This window comes from Colletes gigas, unplaced genomic scaffold, assembly GCF_013123115.1.
Source record: "Colletes gigas isolate AHSC1104 unplaced genomic scaffold, ASM1312311v1 Colletes_gigas_Sc00003, whole genome shotgun sequence".
Lineage (NCBI taxonomy): Eukaryota > Metazoa > Arthropoda > Insecta > Hymenoptera > Colletidae > Colletes > Colletes gigas.
The window spans coordinates 3877746-3900337 of NW_025106632.1; positions in this window are offsets into that span (position 1 = coordinate 3877746).

Genomic DNA, 22592 nt, shown 5'->3' on the forward strand with positions numbered 1-22592 from the left:
TGGATACAGTACACGGTGCAATATTTCGCCCATCGACTCCCGGCATCCATCCTTCCTACTTGATAGTCGACTCGCGTCCGAAGGACTTGTTTTATATTTATGTACGAACATAACGGTTAGCGGCGAACCGACTGGTTTCTGTTACTTTAACCGCGCGGCTCGTGAATCGTAAAACTAATTTGCAATTCTACGAACGACAATATTGTTATTCGCCGTTCTACCGCCGGTCTTGCCCTCGCCTGCTATACTTATTGTTAGATGCAACCTACGTCTTCTACCGTTTCCTACAAATTATATATCGTAAACGATAGATCAGCGACATATCATTATTGTCATTCCCTTAAAATCCATAACAACAGGTTCATCGAACAGTTGCTAATTCAATTCTTTTACATTAAATAAAAACAGCGGAAGCCAACGATTGCAACAAGTATAATTTGATACATCGAGAACAGTGGAAAATGCAATTTATACCTGACAGACAAGAGAAACGATTAGACTTAATTTCGAGCAGAGTTACGTTTGTAAAGATATTACAATTATAAACTTTTGGACGCAGGTCGTATTCTCGCGGAGGAAGTCATTAAGTGAATTGGATGGCTAAGAGATCTGAATTTAATAACGTATGGCTCGTGACTGCCGGGTTGAAACAATTTAACAAAATTAAAAACCAGCATTTTACAAATTAGCAATCAGCATTTGCCTTGGCTACGTCAAGGAACTCCATTAATGAAAAATATTCAAAGCCCTTTTGTGTCTTATGAAAAACCTTTTAAAACTGGTATCTCTTCAGAAGTGCAAAACACAAAGGGAACGAAGATCAAAAACCTGCTTTCGCTCATCCGGACGGTGCAGTATATAACAATTAATAACTATTAAATTTTCCATTACGAAATACGTAAGGCTGATGATGTTTTCTTAATTTACAATGATCGCTTAAAGTGTACAAATTGTATGCACCCGCTTCAGAAACATTGAAAACATTTCCTCTAAATATATTCGAGAATATTTCGATTTTGCAACATTAAAATTTAAGTTAGTTATTTTCTGCTCCGCTATCGTAGTCGGAATGAATATGTAAATTTTGAAAGGAGCTCGTACTCAGAATCGAGACGTAAACATCAACGTTTTTACGCGTATTGCGGAGAATGGTGGGCAACGTAGCTTTTTTATTTATTTTTTTTCTACCAATATGGCTTGTATCGTTGCGTCGAGCGGAAAGGAGTCGCAAAAAGCACGGCGTAAAAAAGAATTCGGAGCTCCATTTCTGCGCGATAACGCGGAACAACTTCTGACGCGATTCCCTATGAACCGTCAACAATTTATTGAACGTCACACGAGCGTATCAGTGACGTTTATTCGAGCCGGAACGTTTTCGCCCCGCAGCTGGCTGCTCGTCCTTTTTCGTCAGTCGTCAATGTAACCTTCCCTCTCTCTCTCTCTCTATATATCCACCCTTTTTTTTTTTTTTAATTTTCAGTAACCAGTTCGGTCGATGTGGTCTGTCGGAGGTGAAATTGTCGAAATCGATCGAGCGTTTTCGGTGACCGGTCCCACGAGTGTGTCCACGCGAAATTCACTTAAATACACTGGCCCATTTTTACTCACACCGTACACGCAAATTGAAACACGATTCTTTCGGCTACGATGGAGCTGAGAAAAAACACGAAGTACAGCGTCGAATGAAAACCGTTCACCAGTCGCTGTGAAATATTAATAAAGCCATTGAATTTAACGACAAACTTATTGATGATATTTACATTAAACATTAAGTCTCTCACGATGGGCCGCCAATTTTAAAAATATAGTCTCTATCGATATGTCGCGATGTAGTCGAAATGTAATTGCGTCGTCGAAACGACGGCGGATAAGTATTTGTTGTTTCGACGCGACTGCAAATTTATTCGAATAATGTATAATAGTAGCGTTGAGTGCGGGAAGCGTATATTAATGCCATAAACGAGGGATGATGTTATTTCGCATGAAATCTGACTAATGTGATCCGTTAACACCAATTCAACCACTTGTCCGTCAGATTTAAGTACCATCGATAAATCAGTGTCTGGCGATGTCTGGTGTGACGTTTAAATAGTCGCTTGTGTAGAATGAATGACGGTTAGGAGCATCAAATTTATATGTGACCAATAAAGCAGCCTGCAATATATGTGTGTCACGCGCTAGTACGTCAAATTTTCATAATGGCGGCTGTCATAAACGGGACCCACGCGCGGAAATCTTGACGCACGTTTCCACACAATAATCGCGTATTACCATATAATTTTACGTAACAGGCGCTCGAAAGGATACTTCGATTACGTTTTAAAATAAAAGTTATCGGAACCTTAACCAACATTGCGTCAAAATTGGATGGCTCGACTTTTACGCGAGTAATTAAAAGAACAAATGCACTTTACGAATGCATAAATGGAAACGAGATATAAATAAAAGTGATATAATCATTTTTTTGTATCGTTTAAAATGGTTTCGGAGAATAATTCCGTCGAACTTTCGTTTCGTTCTTCGGATCTTTTAATCGCTGTTAATGTGTTTGATTTCATATCGTGTACGTGGATCAACGTCACCGGTATTTGTCGAAATAAAACGTTACGGTCGATCGAAGGAACGAGACAATTCCATTACGGGACAGAGACTCGATGGGGTGGCGGGACAATTCCATTGACTGGCGGCGTACGCCATAATTACCTACGTATATCGATCGTGTTTATTTTATTCACATTACACGGACGCGGCTTTCCAATTTCTCTGTGACTCGATCTCTGTTGCTTTGTTGCGGAAATTTCGATACCAATATCAATTTAAACGCGCTTCGTTACGTTCCGCCGGTTTAGAGAAATAATCCAACGCTTTGCGTTCAAGTCCTTTCTTTCGTAAAGAGTTCGCTGTAAATCCAACGAGCGAATAAAACATTTGTGGTTCAACTTTCGCCATTGTTCGGTTGGAACAACAGGAGCAAATCGGTTTCGAAACAAAAACTATCCCTGTCAAACTATTGTTTACGTGGAATGCTAATAGAACGTTATCGTTTAACCCCTGGATTCGTCCCATCGAGTGTCATGAGAACATCCCTCGAAGCTGTCTTTCCAAGGGTGGTACCCGGAATATCGCCGCACATTATCTTCACGTGTTAATAAAAACGTTGGCGCTAGAAACGGCGAGAAGACATCCCCTAAAAGGAGCCCCATAAGATAAAAGGGAACACCCCCGCGATCCGCGGAAAAGGCGAACCTCTTGCGAGTAACGACAGAAGGAAACAATAAGAGGAGCCTCGCGAGAGGGAGCGGCCATGTCGCGAACAGTTACAGCCCCTGGCTGACGTGAAATCGAATTTGCCGGGCGGAAAAGCCGAGAGGACGACCAGGGTGCCCTACGCGAGAGACGGATAAGGGAGTCGTTTTGAACGGATAACGGGGGAGCCAGATAACACCTCGTGGACGATCTCCGGGACGAAGAAGGCGAACCCGACGCTCTCTGCGCGTGGTTCACTCTGTCCCCACCTCCCCCTCCCCACTCCTCTCTGACGTTTTCGTCGCGACGTAAACCACGGATTATCCTTTGGCGAAGGGACGCGACGAAATTGAATATTGTATTCTTCCCGGCGAGAAAGAGTCGGAGGACGAAAGGGAGAGACTCGTAGTCGACAACAGTACGTAACAGCTGACGCCATCAACTCCGAGTACGGCCACCTTCTTCCACACCGGTCCCGTATTTCTCTCCGGCGGAACGAGCCACGGTCGTCCTTCGCGATGGTGCTTGAATACAGAGCTTCCTGCACTTCAATCCATCTGTCTACTCCTGTTAAGAGTCGGCCGTCCTATTGGCCGACGTTCAGCGAACACGCGCGAGAAACGCCGTGGGGGCCGAAGATTAAAACCGATGGAAAATGAAGCCTTCTTCGAATCGGTCGGATAGAGGACGCCCCCCCCCGGGGGCGGGAGAACAGAATTTCGACGAGCAAGAATACGAACGCTTCTGGGAAAGCTTTTTTCTTTCTTCTTCGAGGCGGAACCAAACCTCCCCCGATAGGATCGCCTCCAAGTGTTTCGTAGGGAGTCGTTCACGCGAACGCGACCGATTTTCTATTTTTTAATGCACCCTTTTCTTCGAAACCCTCCGGTGGAAACTGATTTATTCGACTTCTCGAAACGTTCGAAGATTACGATACGAGAATGGATCCCTCGTCTCGAAATGAGTAGAGAACGAAGAAGTTTTCGAGAAAATTTAGTTTGGAAATTCGAGGTGCAGTTCTTGGCTTTCTAGGTTATAAATTGCATAATAATTTATATTTTACTATCGTTCTGGGACATAATAATATGTGATACGAGGAGAAACGTGTGTGCTTAACAATATGGCGATTTTTTTTTTCGTAAACTATTAAGAATCTTTAATTGAAACGTATATTTTACGTCTTATGCAAATGGTAAAAATATTGGAGATATTATTATCATTAGACTGTGGATTTATGTTTTTATTAATAGAATTTATGAAATGGGAGGTTTCCTAGCTTACTTACATTCCTTATATTGTGGCATATTAAGTGCATTCTGTAGTTTTTTGATAATTAGACTTGTGCCTTTTATTATTAATGGAAGCCACTCTACGTCAATGTTTTGAAAGGCGTTATACAATTTGTGAAAGGAACTATTTACTTCTATCAATAAATAAATCGTCTGAATTTAACCCCATCCAAAGCACACATTGGTTATTTCAAACGGTCATATTTAAAAATTTTCTCTAGAGCTGATGCGCGAACGATTAGAATTTGCATCGATTAACCACCGTTCCGTACTCCTAATTTACGAATATTTTTAATTTGAAACATTTCACGCGGAATAGATAGAACATGTGCCTTAAATAAAATCACAACGTTGCACGAAATTTGCCTCGATGGCGGTGAATTTTCTCCCGCAACAACCGTGTAATAATTTTGCCGCGCAAAAACCTCAACTAATTACCAATGCAAACAATTCCTTCTTGTTATTATCACGGGGGATTTCGCGACCGTCGAACAACTGAATTTTGTGTGTTTGCGTAACGGAGAATATCGTTGAATTTTGCTCTCCCCCTCCCACCCCCGTCGTCCGTTTACGATACGTATCGGGAGCATTGTAAAACCGCGGTCTTTTTAAGCGTGAACATTCAATTTCTGTTTCGCCCGGTATCGCGCAGGCCCTGCGTGAATTATTAAATATCGATTATGGGAAATTGCGATTCGCTAATGGAAAAATGCAATATTCAACCGCGACAAAGTGACGTGGTCGCGAGATGAATAAATTAATTACGAATTACGATAGCTTTACGCTGCAACGGACAATGTATCGGGAACGAAAAAGAGTTTCCACGTTTTCGTTTTATTTTTATTCGCCGGACGTCGCTGTCCCTTCGATTCTACTTGGATCCTTTGATGGCGTTTTCTCCCAGTCTTTACTTAAAGAGAAAAGAGAAGCACGTAAAGTTTCGAAAACGTGTTTACGGAAAAACCAGTTTTTCGAGCAACATCGGAACACGAATGTATTTTGAAACATTGAATAAACCTTGAAAGAAATAACCATTGCGGGCTCTTTGTTTTCACTGTGTCAGCAGCGTGGTAGATTCGTTGAACGTTCTATGTTCATAGTTAATCGATTACGAAGGTTAAGTAGAAGGGCCAAGGATAATTAGGGTAGAACCACCCTTCGCTGATCCTTCGACCCTCCGTGCAACAACAAGCCCGCTGGCAAGTTTGATTTAGACGTCAGAGGGGAACTCCAAAGACAGCATGTTATCGTTCCCGTACCGTATTTACATCTACATATACACCCACAATAAACACAAAATATTTCAACTATCCTGTGCAGGTGTTTTCGCTTCGATTTAATACGATTCTCTGGGAAATACACCCGGAGTAATTTTAAGTAGCAAGAAATCTCGTCCGTGGTAAGTAGCGTGGACGCGCGAGTGGATTTTCGTTATTGGCACACGGGGTATGCGACGTGGCGGGAGGGGGATCGTTCGAAAAGTCCGCGACAGGCCGCGGTTAAATCCGACGTAAAAATAAAGGCACATTTTACGTTCGTAGGAGAGTAAACCGTCGGAAGCCCCTACGACGCTGGGAGCCGCGTACGCCCCAGGATTTACGCGACCAACGATGGAAGAGTCCGAACCGGGGGCGGGGGGGCGGCTGTGGCTGCAGAGACGCGACCAAAGAAACGAACAGTAGAGAGCAGAGTGAATCTCCCGGTCGGCGTTTATGTAGCCCGCGTCTGCACTTAACTCTCTATGAGCCAATGAAGTGGCTAAATCACTTTACGGCGGACATTTACAACGCCATCGACCCCTATTTATTTATTACGCCCCTGGCTCTTGCTCTTTTCGTACGTAAAAACGAGCAGGGCCATCCGCGGAACACCGAAATTAATATTTTCGTCCGTTCACAAATTCCTTTGGGGAGAAAACAGGGGATCTAAATTTTTTCAAAATTATTTCAGCTCTTGCCAAATTGAGCAAAATTTCTTTCAACTTTTTGTAACTAATATATTTTATTGAAATTTTCAGGAGTTATATGTAGATAATATTAGAATATTTTTTCTTGTCTTATCGGAGAAATTACTAGAAAAACACGCACTTGTCGTAAAACGAGAATTCTTGTTTCCAGTCGGTAACGTGTTAATCGAAAACGAAGAGTTGTTTAAAAAACTGTTCCATTTAATGTTTCATCCAGAACTCAGCTCGATGGCACTACGCTTTGCAAGACATTTCCTGAACTCTTTCTAAACACTGTATATCGTGTACATTGCATCGAATATTTTCGCCTCCTCGAGTCTTCCAGCATCAACGTCGCGAAGTCGAGGGTTCGTTCACCGCCGTTTATACCGATCTTACGTCGAAACGGTCGCGAGTTTATCGTAACGACACACGATAGAATTAGAGGATTCCCTCAACGCGACACCGAGATTACCGGCTCGACGGAATCGGGAATCGAGCCTTTTAATTCCCGGACTCCCCGGGAAACTTCCGGCCGATTTGAGAGCAGAGCGTCGAGAAAAAAATCGCCAGATAAGCGGTCAGATTACCGGGAAACGAGCGTTATCATCGGATCGTAGTGGATGGAACAACTTCAACGAGCTAGCTCTCCTCCCCGCATCTCGAAACGCGATGTCTGACTCTGATTGAGCCTGTTTTACGAAAGGGAAGAACCGGGCAAAAACCATTCCTGATTATGCTCCTATCGGGATCATCTAATTGGCACTAACTTTCCCTGTGCAATGAGTGAAGACCGACCAACGATCCCTTTCGCTCGGATTAATGGAATCGCGTTGGTCTGATCCGCGCCCGTGGTCGTTTTGTTACGTGTTCCCTATACGATGTTTGACCGTGTTCATTGAGACGATGGAGAGCTTAATTTTCAACGAATCGGATAGGAGGACATCGATCTTGCGGAATTTCTCAAGTAAAGAATTCTCCAATCAGAACGACGAGACTTTTGATTCTCACAGCCCCCATATTTGTTATTCGTAGCATTAAAAATCAAGATTCGTCGACAGAAAAATTCAAAGCCACTTTTAGAAACATAATCTTAAAGATCGTATTATTGTATTCTTAATCTTTTGAGATAAATTACTGTGCAAATTTGTCGACAGAAAAATGTCTTCCCTCGTTGCTACGTCCACTGAATAAAGATCGATAGTCGATCAATATATAATATTCCGTTCGTTTGCTAGTAATAATACAATTTAATAAAATATCGAGATTCGGGTAACGTTAAAAAGTGTAACCCAATTTGCCACCGTCCGAGAAGCAAGAAAAGCAATTATTAGTCGATTTCTACGGAAGGGTGAGGACGCGGCGTGCAACGGTACAAGGGCTGATCCGTCGAGAGACGTTCTCAACGGTAAGAGGGCATGGAAATCGTACAAAGACGATGACGACGTCAGGGCGGTTTTCCAGAAAATACCGATGCTTAATCGAGCAGATAAATCGCGCTGAGGTACACATTGCAAGGCGATGTTCTCGGAATAAGAGTCCTCCGTCGAATCCGGCGAACCGATCAGGAAGACGAGGAAACGGTTGGAGGAGTAATAGAAAGCCCCGTGTGGCCGCAAAAATATTTGTTTATTCGAAGCGACAACGGTAGAATTTCATTCACCGACGGTGAACAGCGGTATCGACGAGGTAAAAGACGATGTTCCTTTGATATCGACACTTGCGTATTCGTACGTACGCGTACGCACTAGTTTTTGCCGGCCGTCTCCTTCGCATCTGGAATATCCTGCCCTGTTCTTCTTGCATCAACGCAAACAGTATGCAGACCGTGCAATTCCGTCTCTATTTTGCGTCCTTTTCGCGATGTTTATGCAAGAGAACCCAGAAACGACTCTTCCGGCGCATATTTATGAACGCGTCTCGAAAAGGAACCGTCTAAAAAATAATCGACGAAGAAGATCGAAAAAAATCTGTAATTTATGGACTCGCGAGTCGTTTGTTTCGTTATCTTTTTGGCGCAAAATGTGGATACCCTGCACGAGAAATATCTATCGTCCACGGAACGGTCATCTTCTTGCACGCATCCCCCGCGTCACCAAAAAATAAATCAATTGTTTTTTAAATTACGAACGCGTTTCCAAAGGAATCCAGAAGATAGTTAAAGAGGAAGAAAGTCGAAGAAATCTTGTAATTTATGGACTCGAGAGTCGTTTATTTATATTCGACCAAGATGAATTCCAGTTTCGTCCACGATCTGGAATCCATGATCGAAAGGACGCGCGGCCGTGAAGCGGTATCGCGTGAAAATTTCATTCGCGGTGCTACCCCGGTTGCGAATTCTGTCGACTTAATTTTAATTCCAACGCAAACACCGGCCCCGGGAATTTATGTAGAAATATTCATCGTTGGTGTACGCGGTTCGTCCCTCATTCTCTGGCGGGAACTTCGGTATAGTTGCACGACGGTGTAATTGGAGTTCGAAAGTTTGGATTCATTAGTGCCGAAGCGGCCTTATCTTGAGATTTAATTCGTGATACTTCGGGGATAGGCAGAGAGGCCGCCTGTTACTTTCAAGGACCTTCCAAGTATCCTCCTCCCTTTGCCACCGATTCGCGTAGATGGCACGATTCCTCGAACGGTTTCCAACTAATGGCTGCGCTACCGCCGACGACTGAACAATTTCTTGGATCGTTAACTATCGCGCTCCCTGTTACTTAACAGTCAATAGTATTCGTTGCGAACGTTTTATTTCAGCCGGGGCGCCCGTGTTCGAATTAAACGCGCGAAAATCACGAGAACCTTGGTCGCTGACGTCGCGGTTGAGAATTATTTACGGTCCATAAATTACGATCGAGACGTTTCTTGACTAACATTTCCTTTGCTTTGATCAACCCTTGCGTACGACTCTATCGCCATTAAACGATACTGTCAAATTTTTGTTCGCATCGATTCTAATTATAAAACAAATTAATATCCTTTGAAACGGTGGAAGGAATTAACCGATTGTACGCTCGATCGTGATGATTAGTTCTCTTTATGGTACGCTTGTGATTGAAACACTGTGCATTAAGTGTGCCTGCAAGAGCGTGGCATTGTGCGCAAAATCATTATGCTACTAATCGCGTAACAAAGCAACCGTACCTTTTGGAACATATAATTTCGACGCAACTACATGCACCGAGTTACTCTCTGTGCAACAACAATAATGCTTTAAACTTTGTAATAGATTGTAATTACATTGTTATCTAATTTCGAGAGATATACGGGTAGTGTTATTTAAGTTTTATTTAAAATAATTAATTATTATTTAAATCAATACATCTTTGTTAGAGCAAGTCGACGCTTTCATTTCGTTTTTACTCGACTTGGTAATCGTTCGGAAGTGATGTCGGTTTTAAGTTATGGCAATTACTTGGTGGGTCGTTAGACACAATCTGTTCGTATTATATTCGCTGTTTCAACGCGTATTTAGTGGCAATTATAATACAGATCGTAAAACTGGCTGAAATCAAAGTGATTCGTCTGAGTTCGAGGCGCCATCGACTTCCGTAACGCGGAAGTGGTGGCTAAATTAGGCGTAACGGCCGCAAAACACGCTCCCTCGTTATTTGTGTATTTGTGTATTTGTGAAACTAATCCATTTCGGGTGGCCGTGTAGCGAGCGCGTGCCACACGAATTATTCCCGAACTGGATTCAAGGAGTTCCCAATCTGCTGGCTGTCGTTTCGCGGAGAATTATGCGTTCCTTGGCCCGGGAGGAACGGGTAATTAGTCCGGCCCGTTGAACGGCAACGCGATTATTCACGTAAACGTCTTTTGTTCGCGTTGTAATTGGCCGGGAATTCGACGCGTAAACGGAGCATGACTCTTCTCGTTGATACATAACGAAACAATGGAGAAACCATCTTGGAAAAGGCTACGACCGTAGGATTCTCGATTTTCGTAGAAAATTGATGGCCCGGACCAGAGGTCGACTGCCTTTTCACTAAGAAATAGCCAAAAGAGTCCCGTAAAATTCGTCAACGACTCTTTGAAACGTCAAACAGAATTAGCTACAGAATTAACAGACAAGAATTAAGTACCGTTTTTGGTTACTTGTAACATCTTGAAATATATTGACAAGCGGATGATAAATATTTCGAAATCGATAAGACGTGTATAGGAATCTCGAAAGAAAGGTAATATATTTCGTTTCGTATTTTATTATCGCGGTAACGGGCGCGGTTTGATTCACTGTGATTTCATCTCGTTTACCGACTATCCAGCCACGTGAGATATCAAATGCTCGACAGCGAAATGCTCCACCGTCGAGTTGAAACCCCATTATAATCCATATCCAATCACTTCGAGTAGATTATCTACGGCAGGAAGTGGTCCGCGCCTTGTTTCCTGACGTTCTTTTGCCCTTAAGTTTCCCATCAATCTCCGATAAACAAGCGGCAGTCGGTTCTTTTGACACTCGCGAGCAGAGAATGCGATTATCTATTCGACCGCAAAAAAAACTAGAGACGAAAACGATCAAGAAAACATCCAAGATACCAAAATTTTAATAAACCTTCCCGATCTCGACTACTATTCCTCGTTAACGATTGCGTGTAAAATACTTGCTGGAATTCTAAAATGAAATTTACCGAGATCAAAGAGCTCGATTGAAAATACAGTGGACTTGACACGCCTGTGTCCACGGCGTATTATTTAAGAAAGTAATCATTGGCGGCGGACGAAAATGCCAATAAAAAGTTCGCCTAAACGACGTCGGAAGACCGACGTCGAATCGAGACCGGAACGACGGTTGATTTTCCGGGAAACTTCTTGGGAAAGAGGTCCGAGAATGTCGGTGGATTCTGAAGTTCTTCGCAGAAATCAGATGGAAGGGTCTTTTTGCGAACGATAGGAACGCGATCGGTGCAAGGAAAGGTTGGTTCCGCTCTCGACTGACCCTAATCGGACCAACCCACTGCTAAGTCCGACTAGAACTGGGCGTAACCACTGCGAGGAACCCAGTTATTCGCAGCGTTCGTCGATATCCTCTTTTTATCGCTCGCGCGACCGACGTGTCGTGACAAGAGTTTCGGTTCTCGAGTTCTTCCACGAACACGGCCCGATTCTACCGTAGAAACTTCTCCGACCACCGAAAGCATGGAAAAACCTCTCCACGGTGGAAATTATAATCCTCTTTGTTTGAATTCGATAGAGGCGTTTCGGCGTCGCGATATCGATTCGAAAACTAACGCATCGCGTTTAATCAATCTACCTTGGAAATACGAAAATATTCGCATGAATATAACTTATTCGAATGCACGATAAAATTCGTAAATGTTTACCAGGTTAACACCAGAAATGATTCGTAATTTCTATTAAAAATTGTCCGAAATTTACCATGACTTCGATCGCATTATATATTTCTTCGCCCATCTATCGTTTCAACTTCTTTGATACAAATAAATACGCCATAATTGTCAGTAGTTCTAGCGTTGATAGACAAAGATTTTTCCACCAACTGTGCTCGTATTTTAATAAACCACCTACCAACCGTTATAAAATATCGAAAGTATGCATACACACAAGTTGTAAAGAATATACACGAGTCCATCGTATTTAACGAAAGAAAGCAAACGTAACCGGATGTCGTTTGGTCGTCTGTAGGTACGCGAACGCTAACCGTCGGAAATTACGAGAAGCGGGATTATTTTTCCATACTGGTTCGCGTTACTCGCACCGAGACGCGGCACCGCGGTTGGTGGTTATTTTCCATTTGGAAAGAAAACATTTGCCGACAGCCTCGCCACTCGACTCGCGGCGATGGATCGCTTTACAGCGGGAAATTCGAACTACGCCCACCTATATATCGGATTGACTTCTGAAGTGAAACCGAGCGGCTTCCGGTTACACATCGGACAAGTGATGGATCGCGAATAAATGGAGAATATCGGCTGGAAATATTAGAGATATTAAAAAGGAGCCGCCCCTGCTCGTCATCCGCGTCGGCATCCTTTTAGAAAAGCCCCTCCTCCCACTCTCCCCCCCACGGGCACGCCGTATCCGTCATCTCGACAGATTGAAATCCGACGCTACCGAATTATTCTTATCGAGCGCGGAGGGGGCGGACGGTGAGCTTTGTCGTGGCCTCGAGATTCTTTTTTTATCGCGCGATTCCGCAGAGATCTTTCGGTTTCCTTTGTTTCGCCGCGACCTACGGGAGGGGGAACGGTGTCTTGATCCGATTACTTAACCCGCGAGCCACCCGTTATATGTTATCGAACAGAACGTCAGAATAGGAAATTTAAACGCGACGATACGGATAGCGAGTTTGAAAATAGATCATCCGCCGGCTTGCAAACAGCATTGTTTAAACACCGCGATAAACTCTATGCTTTCCTGCATTAGAATTCATTTCTAAAATAACGTTACTGTACTTGCTACAGCGATACTCGACGCTGTCCAATTTAAGGCGAGCTTGACCTATATTATAATTAAAACCACCGAGTTGTTTTGATATCGATTTGCTCGGAGGTTACCGAAAAACCGCCCACGCGCGATCATCAAACAAGTTTCGCGCGGGTCCTCGAAAAGCCCGAAACAAAGTTCCGCGGGAATTTTATTACGCAAAAGCGGTGATCAAGCGGCTCGTAAAGGTCCTGAAAAGGTGTTCATTAACGAGGAACGGTCGAACAGATGCTCCCTGGCAACGTTGTCGCTTACAACACGGTGGGGGGGGGGGCCAGGGGCGTAGGTTTCGGCTTAATTTCGGTCGGATTTCTAAGACCCTCGCTCTTCCTTTTCCCTTTTTTCTTTTTATGGCTCCGTGCTAAACCCTCGTGCACACGACGAAACGTCGGAGGAACAAGGTACGGAGTACGGAACGTTAAGGGTGGGTGGAGACGGAGTGACGGGGATGCGAAGGTACGAGAGAGAAGAAAAAAAATGGAGGACGAAGAGGAAACGGGAGAACGGCCAACCGGAGCGAGATTGCCTGTTTTCTAATTTACAACTAGGCAGGGCCTGGCCTTAACAATTTACGTTGCTTCTTACAAGGCCGCCATCCACTTTCTACGTGCTCTTCCTTCCGCCCCTTGCCAAGCTCGGTCCAGATTCCGTACCCGGGGCGACGTAACAGGCGTCGCGACGCCGTATTGCAACGGCGAACACTTTCACCGGGGCTCTCGCCTCTTACTGCTTTCCCGTCGCCGTTCGAGAGGAAGAATTACTACCTCGTTAACGGGACGATTGATTCCGATTATAGCTACGGCGTCCTCGATTCCCCGACAGTGGCACCGCGTTATTGGCTCCCGGGGAGAAATGATGTAATCTTCCTTCTTCTCGCAGTCCATTGACGAGCGTCGGGAAAATCTCGAGACGCGGACTCTTCGCGGCGCTAAGTGCTGGAAAGTCCAATTTTATTTTCCTCGCTCTTTATTCTCGTTTATTTACGCGAAATGACATCGAGTCGCTCGCCAAGTTCACCGTTTTTCTAATAAAGGAGCTTCCAATGGCATCGATAGGATTTTTATTACTTAGCCTCGAATGTTGATTTAATATCGCGTATACATAAATTAGCTCTTTAATACATCGTGTACACTGTGGGACGATACATTATTAATGTTGCAAGGCATCCTAACAGGCCCTTACTTAGGGTATTGGATAGTCGATCGAGGACCATATACAGAGTGTTCGACCATCCCTGGGAAAAACTTTGACGAGAGATTTTAGAGACCAAAATAAGACGAAAATCAAGAATATCAACTTCCTGATTCAGGCTTTTTTAAAAGGCTTCTGAACGGATTGTCGGATTTTAAAAATTTTTCTTTAACCCCGTGAATTGAGAAAAACTCCATAAAAGTGGTCCAATTTTCAAACAGCCATAACTTCTACAATAGTGAATATATTTCAATGAAACTTTTTTCTGAAGTAGAGCTCATGGGTGCCTACGTAGGGCGCCAAACAAAATTACCAAAAAAGAATATCGATTTTTTAAGAAAAATCGACAGGGGGTAGGTGGCCAAATTTTTCGGCGAAAGAAAAAAAAATTTCAAATCGTTCTGGAAAAATTATTTTCCGTTGCGGGGGTCGATTACAATCATTTTTTATCATTAGACATATCCTCGAATTTCTACCCACTTTCGAGAAAAAAATTCGAGAAGGTTGTGAAATATTTCGACAAAATTAAAAAATTTCAAATCGTTCCGAAAAAATTATTTTTGGTTACAGGGGTCAATTACAATCATTTTTGGTGAATAGCCGTACCCCCGAAATCCTACGCACTTTCGAGAAAAAAATTCGAGAAGGTACTGAAATTTTCGGCGATATTAAAAAATTTCAAATTATTCTGAAAAAATTATAGTCGGTTACGGGGGTCAATTACAATCATTTTTGGTGAATACACATACTCCCGAAATCCTACGCACTTTCGAGAAAAAAATTCATTACCAAAAATACAATGTCTGACCATATATTAAACGATTCCCTTGAAATTTCGTCGTAACTTCCGTTTTACGAAGTCTTTAGAATATACTGTTTATTAGCGAAGACTGAAAGTGCGTTTCACTTGCTGGAGAACCGTACAAATTGCATCTAAGACTTTAACGAAGCAAAGCTTGTAAGCTTTGCCTTAGACGCAATTTCTGCTTACCACAATCGATTTCAATATGAAGTAATTTGTTTAATAACACTTGCGAGAAACATGCTAGCAGCTACACAGCAGGTAGATGTTTCTTTCTTTAGTCATTTTGTACAATAACTGTGTTAAATTTAGAACATTAACGACAAATTCAGTGAAAATACGCGCGCCTTATTCCTCATTTAGAGACATTAGGAAGCGGATGAGCCTGCCCCTCTGACTGGCGAATTTGCATTAAACGAAACGGTGCATTGTGATGAATTCGATTAAAACTTTGTTAATAGAGACCTTTGCGCATTTACGGGGAAGTTTGAACAGTCGCTGTGCGTAAACAGGAACGAAAGTTAGATATGAAAACCGCAAACTTGCTTAGAGTCTAATCTAGTCAGTCGAGTTTCATAAATTTTAAAAGTCAAACACGTTTCCAGATTATCTAACGCCCGTACCCGAAGAAACTTTCCCTCGTTTTCCCTTGAAACTTGCTACCGAATAAGTGCTCGCGACAATGGATTAATTTTAACAAAACGAACGAACAATATTCACGCGTATGTTATTCTAAATTCAAGCAGAATATATTTTTTTTTTGGAGGGTTCATTAAAAACTACGTTTCAAAGGATTTTCTTTTAATAAAATGTTACTCTAATGGACGATACTGTAATGACGATAGTTCGATAACTATACATCCCACGAGTTACGAATTTCCACTAATTAATTTACATAGGGAGCAACTTCTAATAGTTCGTAATAATCAGAGCCGCGTTTTACGATCAAAGTTGCACTGCGAATTGAATTAATTTAATAATTTTAGTTCCAACTTTAGCGTCAATGCTTTAATTTGCCTGGATTAAACGCTTCTCTGCGTTTAATGTTTATTATACTTGGAATGATTACTGAATATTTTAAACAATTTCTGTACAGAATATAGAGCAACCTGAACGACGTAAAACTCGAGCGCGCCCCGTTGAATCTTATTTTACGCGCGCTAGAAAACGGTCGTCTCGTTCGAGAGGGAATATTTCAGGGGTAGCCAGTCCGAGACTTACGAAGTTATGTCGCGAAACGTGGAAAATTCTACTTAAGCGCCGTGGCCTGGGACAAGCCCCGGGAAACACTAATTATTTCGCAATCTCGGCAGTCACCTCATTTCGCAGATAGTGTTGCATTAAGAAAATTAATTTTTTACAGGCAATCCTAAACGTCGGTAAAAGGATAGAGGCAGGGAACGTTCGTTTCCATTTTCCCAAGAATTGATTCGCGATGCTGCGTGGCTCGTCAACAGCAATCGGATAAAAAGACCGAAGATTATGCCATTAACGAAATTAATAAATGAAAATGAAATCACACGCGTCGCTCCATTAGGAAAATGAGTCTCGCGACATATTGCGCGATGCACACGAAAGCACAGTCGTTGATGACGCGTGTGCTTGTTAAGACGATCTCAAGTTGAATCTCTTAGAGCCGATTAACATAATACAGAGAAGATCATAATGACTCTTTCAGGACGATGGCCCGGAATTTAATTATTCAGACTCTCGACTCGACGCATTATTTAATCAGCTTTATTATTTCGCAAAATATATAATTACTTTCGAGTTGGTTAAGATATTTTAATAGGTGTCGTGTTACAATTCGAGTTTCAAATTTAATTTTAGAAGATGAACATCAAACTCGATGGATTATTAATTTCATCGTGTTATCATTGATAATCCGCGGGACCAGGTCGTTAACTTCGATGGAAAATTGCTAAGCTGTCCTGTTTATGAATTTAGCTCGCAGCCATCGTGTAAGCAAATCAGGTATCGAGTATCGGCCGGCTCCGCTTCGACGAAGTCGATCCGAAAAAGAAGAAAACTCCGCGTGAAATAATTACGTAAAATTCGTTACGCGGGGGGGGGACTTTGTCAGAGTACTTCGTCTTGCACGATAATCGTCGCACGGTTTAAGTGGTTTATCGGTGCTTCGACAAAGTTGAAAGTTACTCGACACTTTGTACTCCGCGAAAGACTACAAAGCGTTCCCTAATTTCAACGATTAAAAAATTAATTGTGAAAATATTTATATTCCTTAGTTTATTCGCTGTTCCTAGAATTGTTTCGAAATCGTTCGGATCCTAAGAGAATAGCGAGACGCGAGAAGCAAAGACGTTCGACGATTTAATCGCAGAAGTATCGTTTCCCTGCCATGTTTAAATCCCACTGCATCGCTTTCTTATTCTCACCCCCCCCCCCCGACCCTCGCGAGCCTTTCGATTCCAACGGAACGTGCAGAGACACCGTCCTTCCTCCTTTCATTCGTAGTACACACGACCATGTTTTATTTATAACAATCTTCCCTGCAGAGACGTCCAGTCACAGAGACGCTTCCTCGTTCGTAATAAAAGCAACATTCGATGAATTTGCTTTGTTCGTCTCGAAAATCTCCAAGTCAATCTCTTCCTGCCGTTACACCTACAGTTCTCTCGCGCCCCCTCGTTTGAATTTTCGACGACGAAAATTGATTGGGTCGCAAAAATAAAACTCGACCTCGATTATTACTTTCCTGGGTAAATATTCAATGTTACGACCCGTGTCGCGGAAAATGTTTACGGTATTTCATTATGAAAAAATCGAACTTTGCTTTTGGAAAATTGGAAACTACGCGAGTTAAAATTTGTCTCGGTACTTATTCTCGTTACCTTCAACGTTTCAACGTGAGAATTAACTTTTGACGACACTTCACTACGCTCTTGTCTCTCTCGCAAGCGCTCGACGAACACTGACCATTAGCCTTACTGATAAGTCTCGCTAAAACTAGGCCCAGGAGGAAACGCTGGATCGATCGAAGAATAGTTTGGAAGCTTTCGAGAAAATGTTAGACGATGGTCTTTGAAATGCGGGGCCATCAGAGCGTTAACGTTCCTAGTAGGAATGCACCCTTTGGCGAGCAATCCGTCGCAACGATGAGGGCAGGCCTAACGAAATCGGTATGCAGCGAAGGGGGTCGGAATAATTTTCTTTCGCCCTGCGGAAGACTCGCGGGGGAATGTATTGCCGGGGCTCGCCGTAGCCATTCGCTCGCAGGCAACGATTCCTTTCCGCGTTCAGATCGGAATATGTGCGGCACGTTCCTGTAAGGTAAACTGGGAAAGGTACGGGGTGCGCGGCGGTATTTGTCAAGACTCGGTAGACGTGCCCGTCGGTATCCGACGGAGATATTATTCAAGATAGGAGATGGAGCCAGCCAAGACGAATAATCGCCAGTTGGACAGTTGGACAGTTCGTGGTAGCGAGACACACCCGGTGGAGCCGTCGTAGTCGTCGGTTCTCGTTCGTCTGGTCTCGTCTCGGGGTGTTCCTTCGCCCTCGGCGTGGCTGGTCCAAGGGATGACGAGCGGAAAGGGGGGGAGAATCGGGCCGCCGTCAGGGCGAGTTTCCTCGGTGTCGAACGGACGTCTCTATCGAGTTACGGCTTTGTTTTTGGGTCGATCGACTCTCCATCGGCACTTCGAGGACCCAGGGACTTTCTTTGACTCCCTTTGATGTCGTTTCCGGGGCGAACGATAAGCACGATACCCGGCCGCCGCCGCCGTCGCCGGGAAAATTGATTTTCCAAACATTTTGCGCACTGGGATGGCCCAGGCTAGAAAATTCGGTGTCCCCCCCCCCCTCCCCCCCTTTCTGGCCTGTGTGCATCCAGCCTCGTAATAATACTTTGTCCGAGTAGAGATCGATTTTTCCGGGGTTTTACATGGCAAAGGAGCTCGTCGGGAAAGTTTATTCGCGGCGGTGGTTGTACAGCCCAGTACCAAAAGATTAATTTTTTTTTTTATTAGTTTGAACGTCGACAGATTATTAGGAAAGTGTCGCAGGGAATAATCGTGTCCCTCTGTTTCGTTTGATTTTTTAAACGGAGCAAAAGTACCGTGTTGGTCGTCGAACGGGCTCGATTTTGTTATTTTCGAAACTTGATTCGAAGGAATTCCCGAATAAAAAAAAACAACGAAAAAACCAGAACCGTACACTAGCGACGGCCGAGGAAGCTAGTGGCTGAAAATCGTTCGGGATTGGAATCATGGCCAATTCTATCAAAGTACTTCCGCGGCTCTGCACGATTCGTGTTTCCGCTAAAAACAAGCATCGTTACAAAAACGCAACGCAAAGAATATCAATGCGCTGCAAATCACTTTACCTGGTGAAACCGAACGAATAGTCGATTAAGTGGATTGTGGATGGACATCGTGTTAATATTCTTCCCGCGGTAGAGAATAATCGATTTTTATTCGCCTGGCCATATAGAGGGAATTATTTATTCGACACCGGGTCGACGACGTTCTCATATTTTCGAAACTGTAACGTAAAAACTTTTAGCAAATTGCTGAAGGTATATTACAATGATAAGGTGATTGAACATAGAAAGTATTAAAAAATTAGATAGAACTTGGTGTTTGGAAGTCTCGAATTACAAGGCAACTTCAAAGTGGCGATTTGGATTTATCGAAAAGTATTGAGTTTCTATCCAACTTTAACGTAATGTAACTAAGAAACGCGAGGATTTTTGTCGCGAATTCGGCGCGCGGTATTCGAACGCGTCGAGCCCAATCGTTCGACGTGCTTTGGAAGGAATCGGTCCCCGTTCCTTTCAGACGTCGCAAATTCTCACCGCAAAGGTGACGGAGCTTTTTCCCGCCAACGGATTCGATTAGGCGGGTTCATTGTATAAGGGTTACAACAGCGGAACCATCGTCGGCTCGTTTCAACGTGAAATTCCTCTTTCGGTTTCGGGAACGAGGGCCTCGAACTCGCTGGTAACCAATAACGAGGAAGAAAGCTTTCTTTATCTAGCTTGCAAAATCAAATTGTCGTCCCTTCGCTTCGCAGCCTCTTCTCCGCAGATTCTCGCGTCTTTTACCCGGGAGTTCCTGAAAACATTCCGTTCCGTGCGTCCGACCATCCCTCGTTCGCCACTCGACGCCCCCACGAAAGTTAAAGACTCGTTGATCAAGCGAATCAAATATTTCTTGAATGGCGTAATCTACGAATGGCCATAAAACGCCACTGAATCTCTATCTTTAATTTTTGACTCGCGTACTTAAAATTCGTTCAAATCACGTTTACCGTAACGTTTCGTATGTATCAAAAGCTCGTGACCGTTTTACGCGTTCGTCATTAAAAACGTAATTGTTAAAATACACGAAACGCGACACTGGAATATATGTTTTAATTTACGGTGTGCCCATCGAACGCTAATTTATTCCGCTTTATATTCAGATCGATTCAGTTGACGTTCGCCATTATGGAATTTTACGTTCTGACAAACCGTAAGTAAATTGAAGTCAATTTTATGTAACAGTTGCATCGCGGCGTTCAAATGTTTACGCGCCTTTAAGATACTTTCCATTTTTACGACGTTTCCATATATTACTTGCATCCAGGACCAGACGAATTCTTAACTTGCGATTCAGTTTTTTGCGATTCGTTGCGATTCAACGGTCTCTCTCTGATTTAAGAAATTAATTTTTTACAACAGAATGCCGCGCCGTGAAATGGAAAATCCATCGGCGATCGACTTGTTCGGTCGAACTGTTGCGAACTTTTCCTACCGGTTACCCCTGCTTGTTTTTCTCGCTGTTAAGGGTCTTTCTCTCTCTCTCTCTCTCTGTGTGAAGCTGCCACGATAAGCGATAGCTTTCGACTCTATCGAACAACCCCCATTGGCGGCGCGTAGTTAACGCGACTGGGGTAGTGGGGGGGCAAAGGGGAGGGGGCTAACTGACTGGAATAGCGAGGAGGGTCGAGGCAACTTAAACAGCGGGTAACAAGAAGTAGCAAGTAATAATTGAGTCAAGCAAGTATGCCGCGGACTGGGCCGACGAGAACAGCGATGTGGATGTACCTGACCGGAATTCGGAAATAGAAAGGGGGTGGGGTAATTCCGACGACTTCGACGATGGAAGATGGTTTCCCGGTGGCTCGATCGGACAGAATTTCGGTTATTTCTTCGGAATATTAACGCGGCCATGAAAATCACGATCACTGGGATTCGTAAGAGGCCTAATTACTGTGTATATTGTATCAATCGTTTGTTCATTCGCGCGAATATTGCACATGATTCGATCGATGTTTTTAACCATTCGATTCTATCGTTTAAATGTTCTTTGCTTTGCATCTCCGTGTAATTAGTCTCACACTTGATAACATTTGATTTTTTGTTTTTCTAGTTATCTCTGTTATGGAACTATCTTCTATACTTGTATCTCTTTCTGTATTGATAGGTATTTAATCCCGTGAATAAATAAATAAGTGTTGACTTGGTTTCTGAATGTTTTGAGGTTTACTTTGCAATGCTTTCCCTCGCAGAATCGATCATCTATCGTTTCTGTTGAATTTCCAAACCGTCTCGCGATGATACAAAAATCATATCCCGCGACTATACATATATGTATTTAGAGTTTCCTTTCCTTTTTGGTCACTAGTCCAACGAGCACACGAGGTTTATTATACGAAGATAAGATACTGCTCTGCACTCTTATCTACCTCGGCGGAAGAATCGATTAGTATAGAAACCGATCTCATACAGAACGAAAATAAAGAGTATCGATGAAAGTAAATATTGAAGTATTTAATTACATAACCCATAACAACAAATTCCAATAATTTTAAGTATCTGTCCCCTAACTCTTGTTCTCGCCATTTTACTAAACGTCCAAGGAATCGAATGTATATAACGACGCTGTAAAGAGATTAATACGCATGTAACGATGTTGTTCGATATTTAATCGATGTCTGTCAGATGTAACGCTTTCGACGCCACTAGTATTTAACAACGTGATCGAAATTTCGACGCGTGTAACGACGCAGTTGTCATTAAATTACTGGCAGTCGTTGCGTATTACAATTATTTCATCGGCGATTCGAGGCTCCTCGTAATTTTCACGCAACCGGGTGCTCGAACTTTGCTCGAGGACCGAGACGCTCGATTCGTCGATTTGTATTCGCGTATTCGATTAGAAAATAAATAGAACATACAGGACGTTCCATTTAAATATTTCCGGTTGCATTTAAAAAGCAACTAAAATTGAAAATCCACCGTTTTAGGCGAATTTTTTCGTACGGTTCGAATATTTGTTTGGCTTTTCATTCTTCATTTTATTCAATACATTTTGGAAGGCTCGTGACACGGCACTAACGCGTTCGAGTGCCATTTTTATTGTGACTGCGTAAACTTTTATTTCTCTATTCTCTCTTTGTCATTTCTTGTTTTTTTTTTTTTTTTTTAAATTCAACACACTAGTACCCGCTGTAGCCTTCGCAATTCGGGATCGTACACCTTTTATTATAAAAATAAACTCTTTATGTTCTCATTATTAGAGGAATAATAAAAATAGCACAGTACATTCTGCGAGTTGTATACATATTTAAAATTTTATCAAGGAACATATAACGTATAAAAAAATGCTAAAAATACGATTTTGAGATTTCATAGTATCGAAAAAACCTACTGTTACAGATTTGTTAC